The sequence below is a fragment of the Biomphalaria glabrata genome, chromosome 1 (assembly GCF_947242115.1).
Source record: "Biomphalaria glabrata chromosome 1, xgBioGlab47.1, whole genome shotgun sequence".
Taxonomy (NCBI): Eukaryota; Metazoa; Mollusca; class Gastropoda; family Planorbidae; genus Biomphalaria; species Biomphalaria glabrata.
Genome location: NC_074711.1, coordinates 33,607,827 through 33,618,343, shown reverse-complemented (window position 1 = coordinate 33,618,343; position 10,517 = coordinate 33,607,827). Strand labels below are relative to the sequence as shown.

At 35.3% G+C, this 10,517-nt stretch overlaps 1 protein-coding gene across 2 annotated transcripts in view; it reads left to right on the top strand.

Moving 5' to 3' along the window:
- Positions 1-3,238: 3,238 nt before the first annotated feature.
- The window catches only part of LOC106066090 (growth hormone secretagogue receptor type 1-like), a 30,690-nt gene continuing 23,411 nt past the window's right edge, over positions 3,239-10,517 (top strand). Inside the window, exon 1 of one of the 2 annotated variants that reach the window (XM_056033473.1) lies at positions 3,239-3,431. The gene's annotated coding sequence lies outside the window, so the exon portion shown is untranslated. The remainder of the gene's footprint in view (positions 3,432-10,517) is intronic. The other variant, XM_056033464.1, reaches the window with a different exon arrangement.

The following is a 10,517-nucleotide window of genomic DNA, read 5'->3' as shown; positions in this document are numbered from 1 at the left end:
GCATGGATAAGGTTAATAATTATTTTGTAAAAAAATATAAGTGTATGCTAAATGAATATTAGGAGATGCTGTGGCTGAAAAATCGAAAGTCCCGTGTTCGAATCCTGGTAAAGACTCTAGGTAGACCACATCGGGGGCCGATTTTGAGTTTGTGTTTCCACACAAACTTTCTTTGTAACCTTGTTTTATATCTTTCTCTCCTACATCTGTCTCTTGATATTTACTTTTACTTTATATCAATTTTATCTTTTATCTAACTCTTTATATTTACTGTTATTTAATACCTTTGTCACTTTAGGAATATATTTCCTTTCTCTTCTACCTTTCTCTTTAAATCTACTTTCACTTTAGGAATATATCTACTTTCTCTTCTATCTTTCTCTTTAAATCTACTTTCACTTTAGGAATATATCTACTTTCTCTTCTATCTTTCTCTTTAAATCAACTTTCACTTTAGGAATATATCTACTTTCTCTTCTATCTTTCTCTTTAAATCTACTTTCACTTTAGGAATATATCTACTTTCTCTTCTATCTTTCTCTTTAAATCTACTTTCACTTTAGGAATATATCTACTTTCTCTTCTATCTTTCTCTTTAAATCTACTTTCACTTTAGGAATATATCTACTTTCTCTTCTATCTTTCTCTTTAAATCAACTTTCACTTTAGGAATATATCTACTTTCTCTTCTATCTTTCTCTTTAGGAATATATCTACTTTCTCTTCTATCTTTCTCTTTAAATCTACTTTCACTTTAGGAATATATCTACTTTCTCTTCTATCTTTCTCTTTAAATCTACTTTCACTTTAGGAATATATCTACTTTCTCTTCTATCTTTCTCTTTAAATCTACTTTCACTTTAGGAATATATCTACTTTCTCTTCTATCTTTCTCTTTAAATCAACTTTCACTTTAGGAATATATCTACTTTCTCTTCTATCTTTCTCTTTAAATCTACTTTCACTTTAGGAATATATCTACTTTCTCTTCTATCTTTCTCTTTAAATCTACGTTCACTTTAGGAATATATCTACTTTCTCTTCTATCTTTCTCTTTAAATCTACTTTCACTTTAGGAATATATCTACTTTCTCTTCTATCTTTCTCTTTAAATCTACTTTCACTTTAGGAATATATCTACTTTCTCTTCTATCTTTCTCTTTAAATCAACTTTCACTTTAGGAATATATCTACTTTCTCTTCTATCTTTCTCTTTAAATCTACTTTCACTTTAGGAATATATCTACTTTCTCTTCTATCTTTCTCTTTAAATCTACTTTCACTTTAGGAATATATCTACTTTCTCTTCTATCTTTCTCTTTAAATCTACTTTCACTTTAGGAATATATCTACTTTCTCTTCTATCTTTCTCTTTAAATCTACTACACCTCTCTAAGGACACATCCAATGTCGTGTTATTGTCATGTTCAAGTCTAAACTGGCCCACGTGACCCTAATAAAGTGTAATGTGATCAAGAAGCGCGAGCAAACAGCAAGTAATTATAGCATGCCCTTCTAATTGGTCTTTTATGTGGCCTGAAACATATTGGGACTAACTGTTGTCAACATTATATCAAACATCTGCAGGGAATGAGCTAGTCCTCTGTTTACATTCGGATCTTTGAAAATATACAAGCTTGGAGTATTAAGGTTACAAAACAAAAGTGGGGAGGGGTATCCAGATGTTTTCAGTTGTTTTGAACTAAGTTTTATATGAAAGTATTTCTTCTTTCTTGGATCTCATCCAACGGACTATGGTGAAATGTAGATTGTTATAATAAAACGTTTTGAAATTCAATATTGAAACAAAAATGTTAGACAAAGAGATCAGTCTAGCCTGACGATGAGTTGGGTAGTCTCTAAAACTATGAAGAGATCTGTCTAGTCTGACGATGAGTTGGGTAGTCTCTAAAACTATGAAGAGATCAGTCTAGCCTGACGATGAGTTGGGTAGTCTCTAAAACTACGAGGAGTTGTGCAAAGAGAACGTTTCAAATAATCGTATTTTTTAAAGAGTTTTTGAAAACTTTCGGCCTCCTGGGAGACTGCAGCTAGATACAACTTATAAGGTTACTGAGCTGACTCGCTAAAAGAATTTAAAAACACCGGGCAGAACCAGAGAAACAGAAGGAAACGGATGTTCTGTGCATGCAGACACCAAAGATATTAGCATTCACTGTCTGGTGCCGACATTTGGAGCTCCAACAGGGCAAACCACAAAAATAGGAATTTAATGTAAAACCAAGTCTTTAGTCCCCTGCATGATGAGACAGTGTCCAATATAAGGAGGTAGAAATAGGTTTTAGCTATTAAAACATTTTTTTACATCAGTAAATATTGTGGAATTGTATTTTTCGCAACGCCCGCCCTGATAACATGCCCTCATTTTTGCAGACATTTATGGAGGCGGGTACCTGAAAGAATTCCCTGTTTCCTGTAGGTGCTCTCTGTAATAACAATTCTGAACTCGAGTCGTGTCTGTTTTGAAAAGAGAAGGTTTTTGCAACTCAGCCACTATCCGTAATTGAATTAAATTACAAAAATATAGACAATAATGTATTTCTAATTTGTTATATGTCAACCTGTAATCAACAATGAATGTATTACTCGTCCACCGATCTCTGAATCTGAGAATAATTTTGTCGCATGTAAAAAAAAATATGTTATTCTTTTTATTATTATATTAGTCAATAATTTTCCTATTTGAATAACGCCTGTAGATAAGTCCAATCCAAACAAATAGAAATATTCAATTTGACTACAATTGACCAACTCAGCGTAACTACTATAACAATAACAATATAGATGCTAATACGAACAACATTCACACGTGGAATATTTACATATATATAAAAAAAATCAAGAAAGTTTAAGTGTCTAAGAAATAAAACTAACCGGGTTGCCGAGTTACCCGCCAACTGGAGCGCAGAATGGTTCCGCAGACTTGTCTTTCACCGTGTCAGGCGTAACTGGGTAAGATAATCCCCCCCCACCCCCAATCAAAACAAACACAAACATTAACCTATAGACACAACAAGGTTTAGAATATGTTCATTAATGACCTACACTCAACTTGAATGTAAGTTATTGTTGTTTCTATGCCATTTGTCACCCTGATTTATCTTCTCTTGTTATTATGCTGCTATCATAGTGTATAGGATAACATGCAGGGCGTGCAGGAGAGGGGAGAGAGGCTTGGAACGCGAGGCTCACGTCGTGTGAAGAATAAAGGGCTTCCTAACGTGCAAGACGAACTAGGCAAGAAGAAGAGATCTGGTCTAACTGACGCACACGCCTCGTTTATTTCGTTTCGCTTTATAGTCCCACCGACAGTTTTTGTTTGTCGTCTTCAAGTAACTTACTTTGGATTGAGTTTTTTTATACCTCGAGTTTTGCAGTCTATTCTGTTCCCTTAGTAACTAACAATAGTGGTAAGTGATACTAGTGTTACATTATATTATTTTTATTCTTTTTTTTTTGTACATCATTTATTTGAGCTATTTGTTTCTGTATTTTTCATAAATATTTACATAAAAGCATAAGCTCATAATTATCTAAATATATATATATATAATAAGGCTTGTCTTTGAGTCCGAATATTAATGAGGAATGCAGTATTTCCCGTGGCTACGCAGCTAAGACCTACATATTTTGCCACATCCAGGGTAAGCATAACCATTGACCGCCGGTGGTCGATTTAGATCTTCTTTTCACTGTCTGCGTCCGTCCTCGGCAGCGGATTTTCTTTTGGTCTCAAATGTGTACCCGCGGCCTTTGTGAGTGTCCTCCAGCAGTATCGTTCTGGAGCCGCATACAAACAGGTGCTCTCCTCTATGTCAGCTAAGGCAAGTTGGCACCTAAGCTGGTCTTTAAAGCGTTTCCGTGGGGCAGCTCTGTTACGTCGACCACCTTTCAGACCTTGCGATCTATGGGGCAGATGATGTAACGTTCATCTCTTTCTGTGGCCGACGAGATTGTCTGGTGGCAAACACTAGGTTCAAATACCTTTAATTTTCTCCAACAAATGCCTAGCACCCAATAGAGTTGGGTAGAATCAAATGATGAATACCGATATTCAAAATTTCAGTCATCACATGGATTCGAATCCGAGATCACTTGGTTTGGAACCAAAACGTTCTACCACCCATGCACCATTTTGTAAATGGTGCAAACATTTCTAGACCAGTCTGTTTAAAATGACGATGTTAGCTTTATTTGATAAAAATTTCATAAATTTCTAAACATTGTTATTAGACCATAGACCCAGTTTTTGAGCATCATGATAAAACCCAAGATAAAACTCAAGATAAAAGACAAGATTCTTCGGTTTTGAAAGCTAGACAGTGCATGTTGTCATTGAATGTAACAAAGTTTATTTCTAGAATTGCACGCTGTTATTGTGAACCCTGACACCTGCTCATTCATGCCTGACATTCTTTCAACGAACTTTTCCATCTCGCTCTGTACTTCTGGGAGTGTGTAGTGTGAAACTAAGAACCATCAATTCTATTACGCATAGGCCAAAGTCGTTTTGTTGTTTTTAATTAATGGTAGAGGCCGATGCATCATTTCAATATAAACAAATTGAAATTATTAATTTATTAAATTATATATTATTATCATTATTTATTAAAATATTATTATTATTTATTTATTATTTTAAATTATATTATTAATTGATTTAGACAGCAAAAGAGCACTGTCCCATATAAATTCGAGTAAAAAGAAAGATACGTGTTCTATTTCCAGTTTCTTCTATACCTTTTAACTAGCACTATTATAAAATCACTAGTCGACCTGAGGCGTAGAATATGCCGCTATTTTTGCAAGGCTGGCTTAGGCCACTGCTATCTTTGCGACAGCAGTGGGCCCCCCACTTTCATAGGCCCCACACTAATGCTAGGTGTAATCTATTAAATTAAACCAATTTATAACTTATAACAGATTTTAAGCGGCCTTCTGATATACCATGAGCTCCTGGGAACCGTCTGAAATTGCAAAATATACGAAAAAGTCCAGGAATTTCCGGAAATTATTACAATCTTTTGGAAACTCATAAAATATAGACATCATTATCATTTTGGGATGCCATTCAATATGGGAAACGCCAATCCTAAGCGCGATTAAAAAAAAACGTTATTACACAATACCGTAATTGTGGAATCTGGTGAAAGAAGCTTCTCGCGCCTCAAACTAATGAAGAATTACTTGAGGTCAACAATTCTCAAAGATAGATTGAAACATTTAGTAATTCTTGCTATTGAGCGTGATCTATGTAGGAAACATAATTTTTATGATATACTGTATGGCTTCGCTACACGCAAGGCTCGTAAAGTAATTCTGTACGTAGTAAAGAATGAATACAATACAAAGAGGAATGAATTTTTTGTCTAATACAAACTCTTAATTAAAACTTATTATCCGTATTCCTACCCTGTGCGTTCCGTTTCGCATAGGACCCGCAATGGTTTAGTCCGACCCTGCCAGTTAGTGACGGGTGAATAGTACTTGTTCTCCCCCCTCCATCTTTTTTTTTAGACGCTAAAGTTACGTGGGGTAACTCTAGTCCAACTTGTAGAAATAAAAGAGGGATCTTTCCTTGACTTCTTGGTGTTGTCAGGAATGGTTGAGCCATGAAGAGTTTTATATATATAGATATAATGTCTCAAGTGACTTCACCAATTTGTTACCAGATAAGAAAACCACTCGTCACCCTTCACATGTAGAAATGAACATTTATGAAATGTAGTTTACAAATTGGACTAATCATTTTTTTTAAAGTTGTTCATTATGGGGATTTTAGAGTAAGTAATATAATTATACATGGCAAATTTTTTTGCTGCATGTTATTCCATATGCTGGGACAAATTCTTACTAGTGCTCCTTCCTCCCTAGTGCCAAAAGAGCATGAGAATGAATCAGCCAGGAAAACAAATGACTTACCAGAGTTTATCTAATTAACATGCACAACTAGATTAGCCTATGGATACGCGTAGGACGTAATAATTGTCTCTTATGAAAGAACGTCTGTATTTTAAAGGATAAGGTCTTGTGTACTGAATGTAGAACGTGTTGATAACTTTTTTTCTTTTAAAGGACTATGACAGTCTAAGACTGTGTGTATGTTCGTAAGCTCTGCAGGATCAGCTTTCTAAATTTTTCGTTTGAAAACACTTAATAATAAAATAATCTCAAGAAGTGAGAGAATTGTTACAGGTTCGCTCAATAACATATTGACATTTGCGCAAGTAAAAACTGTTTCAAACAAAAATGGAAACTTATAAAGAAACGTTGAGATCAACATCAACTGATACGATTGAGATATTTAGTTATTTAATTGGTAGATTTAGCGGTCTTGACATTGCCTAGCTTATCAAATTTATTTTCAAATATCTGTCTTCTTCCCCACCCCTCCCTTTTTTTTTTTACTTTCTTACGTTTAGCTTGAGGTTACCTTACATCGCTCCTTCATTTCTCCATTTCGCTTTCTTCTCTCTAAATATCTTGACAATCCTCAACGAACTGACTATCATTAGCTGCGCCCCAAATGTACATAGACCTATAACATCTAAAGAATCTGAAGGTATGGTAGCATTGTAGCATATCACCTACCTCTTTTATTTGTTTCTTCATATTATGCTTTTCAAAATGTTCCCCATTTCAGACCTTGTGATCTATAGGGCAGATGATGTTAAGGTCATTTGTTTCTTTGGCCAAACGGTTAACGGGCTGGATGCCATGTGGCTAACATAACCCTACTGAAGTTGGGTACTCATTAAAGTTGGGCGGACTCAGGCGCGCCGTAAAAAAATGAACTATAAAATCCCAGTCATCGCCGAGATTGGAACCCAGGATCCCAGAGTCGAAAGCCAAGCGCTTCACAACGCAGCCACCACACCACACTAATGTTATGCTTAAAGTCCGAGAAATTATCATAAATCAATATCAGATGATCGTTCAGTGTCAGAGTGACCCGCGTGTAGTTGTGTTCTCTCAATCGTGTTGCAGAAGTGTAAAATAAAAACACAGCCGATAAAGGAATAACTTAGAATAACTTATAATAACTTATATCTTTAATGAGAACTCAATGAATAATCAAATAATTCAGGATGACTTCTTTAGATACAATGAGTTAGTTGAAATAATTGAGCTTAATTTGTGTCAGGATTTTGTGATTTTACCATCACAAAAGAGAAACAAGACACCGATAGCAAAGACAAACAGACACAAACACTCTTTTGTTCCCCTGGCAATCAAATCATTAAATAAGAACAATCTGGTATAAACTTTGTCACATGTAAATTATGAGTGAGTCTGGTGTGAATGTACACTTTGTTTCTTATAGTTATTATGTTTTTTGTTTGGTGTAATGCACAAATTGTAAGACAAATTTCCATACGGATAATAAAGATTATTATTATTATTATTATTATTATTGGTATTATTATTATTATTAATCCAACTAGAAGCACAAATCGACCTCTCGTCTTTATCCTTCAACGCATTTTGAACTTCATGGCCTTAATAAAGTAGGAGATGTGGGGGATAATGATTTTCAGGAGCATATTTTGTTTCCAAAATGTCAAGAACAGACGAACAGACGGAAAACACATTTACAATAATATATTACTAAGCAATTTTTATCCGTATTCTTTACTTTTTGTTCCCATTTTCAAAGAAAAATTTTACAAAAATTTGTTCGGTGGGGAAAACTTTGCATGACTGGACCCTCTGCCCTGGTCTACACTTCATTTCTCTTACTATCCAATTCTACCGTTACCTTAACTTCTATCAGAGCTGCTGGCATAGCAATTTTGTTTTCTTTCTGTTCTAGTCACGAAGTAGTCGCTGAGTCTAGTATTTGTATAGTGTAGGTAGTGAAGATATATTTTTGTATTTCTATATCTCCTTATTTGCTGTTACCGAATCATTGAGTTGCCTGTTATAAGTCTATCATTCCAAGGGACTGCACTCCATTCGACTCGTGAAGAGTTGTGTGCGATGTGATTTTGTTGTTACTAATGTGAATGTCAGCCATCTGTTACTACTTGACTTGATTTCCATCACAATGGCGCGATGTCGGGGAAACATCCAGAAGGTTATTTCAATAGTATATGTATACTTCACACGTCTGTATATATAGATCTATGCCCTGTAGGGTGGACGTAAAAAAAGATTTAAAATATAAAACTGTGTTTAGTCTTGAGCAGAGAAGTTTGTGAAAGATTTAAATAAACTAAGTATCAGAAGTAGAATCTCATTTGTAGTCACCAGGTACTACATAGAAACTTAATTCATAAAGCACTGGTTCTATGTGTGTGTGTGCGTGTGATTGTGTGTGTGTGCACATATAGTGCGTGAATGTTGTTTGTGTTTGCATCTATACTATTATGGTAGTAAAACTGAGGTGAACTATTTGTAAAGTAGTAAAGTGAAGTTCCCCTTTCAGACCTTGTGATCTACAGGGCAGATGATGTTAAGGTCATCTGTTTCTTTGGTCAACGGTTAACGAGCAGGGGATTCGAACCCAAGACCCCAGGTTCGGAAGCCAAGCGCCTAACCACTCGTTACCGTGCCCCCTGGAGAATTTGTTGTCAAAATGAATTTCCATTTATTTGGACCAATAAAATTATCGTATCTTATTTTATCTATTATATCTTATAAACTTTAGGGAATAAGAGAAATGGATGTTTACGTCTTACAAGTATCCCTAGGTCAATCTGGTCATGCATGTTAATCATTGACTCAAATTCTGCCAAGTCATTTGTTTCCCTTGCTGAATCAGGCAACCCATTCCATGCTCTAATATCGCTAGGGAAAAAATGAGCATTTGCACCAATTTTTCCTAGCATATGGAGCAAGAAATGTGACTTTATCTTTGTGTCTTTCTGATTACTTTCTTAGTTTTTATTTTTGTATTTGAAGATTATGGTTCAGTGTTCAGGTAAACATGTTTGTCATCAATTTGTTCAAAGTATTTCTATCGACTTCTGTAAACAATTAGCTAAACGATGTTTCCCCACATTAAAATTTAAATATTAATGAGACAATCAATATACTTGTAGACGAAGTAAGTTTTGATAACCAACTCTAGTCAATATTCTTGTAGACGAAGTAAGTTTTGATAACCAACTCTAGTCAATATACTTTGTGGACACTGGAGTTCAAAGAGAAAGAACATCAACATTTTGTTGTGGAACTAGACGAATGATTTTGTTTATTTACTCAATCTGTTTGGAATAATGCAGGACAGACTTATGAATGGCTGCCTGGTCGTAAGGTAGTTATTCTGAACTCTAGTTGACCAACTTCGAACCCTGCACACTGCTAGCTCCCCCCCCCCCTCAACACTCACACATCCACCATCCTATGGGAGGTTTTGGGATAATAATTTTTATTCTGAACGAATATTCAAGACTCTGCCACTTACAGGTCTCAATAGACTTTTGCTATTGTGCAAGATGGTCATGTTTTGAAAAGAGTAATTTTGTAAGCGCTGATTGAATTATGAATAAAAGACCTTTAGATAGACTCAAAATTCGAAGACTTCCAAACATAAGACACATCAGACTCTAAAGCGATTGGCTCTTCATGTCATTTGACTTCCAGTTGTTCAACTCATATGGACTTTGTCTCGTTAAAAAAACAATTTTTAATGTTTTTTTTTCTTCGACACCAGGCATTACGACATTTAGCTCATTTCACACATTAGATAAAAGGTTAAGATCAATGACGCCAGGCTTTACGGCATTTAGCTCATTTCACACACATTTGATGATAGACTAAGCTCAATGACGCCAGCCTTTTAAGTACATAATAAATGTGGATACATCGACCACAAAGACTTCTACACATAAACGTTCGCACTTATTTCACTGTTCTTTATGCGCTCACGACAGCAAAAGTACCGAAAGCCCTGGGCCAGAAGGCGCCTTTAGATTCTCACAGGCCTGGAAAACAAATTACCTGAAGTCGAGATCAAAGAAAAACTTTGGAAGTTTAAATTTATTCTCTACAAAGAGGACGATGTCATTCCACGTGTTGAGATTTTCTGCACATCCTCGAGACCTGAAAGTCTAACATGTTTCACTTCGATACGTCTCAGCCACCAACAGACCAGAGACTCACATTTACATTTTGATGTTTCTTCCTTTTAAAAAAAAACTGGTACAGAAAACTGGAAAACCAAATAGAAAAAGAGGGGAGGTGGGGGACACTTGGATCAAATAACTAGCTCTTGAATCAGTTTTGAATTGACAGAAGTCTAACAGTTCACTGATAGTTCTCCCATGAGTATGACTGAAGGTAGATCTAGGTTATGACCAGGGGAGAGGTATAGTAATCTTGAACTACTGCTGCAGCTTTTTGGTGGCTTATTTTTTTTCTTTTCCTTTTAGTCAGGTTTCATTAAAGTAGAACGTCTGTGTCAATGTGCAGCATCTTAGGGTTAAATAAAGAGAGAGAGAGAGAGATAGAGTTATTTAATAATTTGTTAGTACTTGTATGGCTCTCCTCTG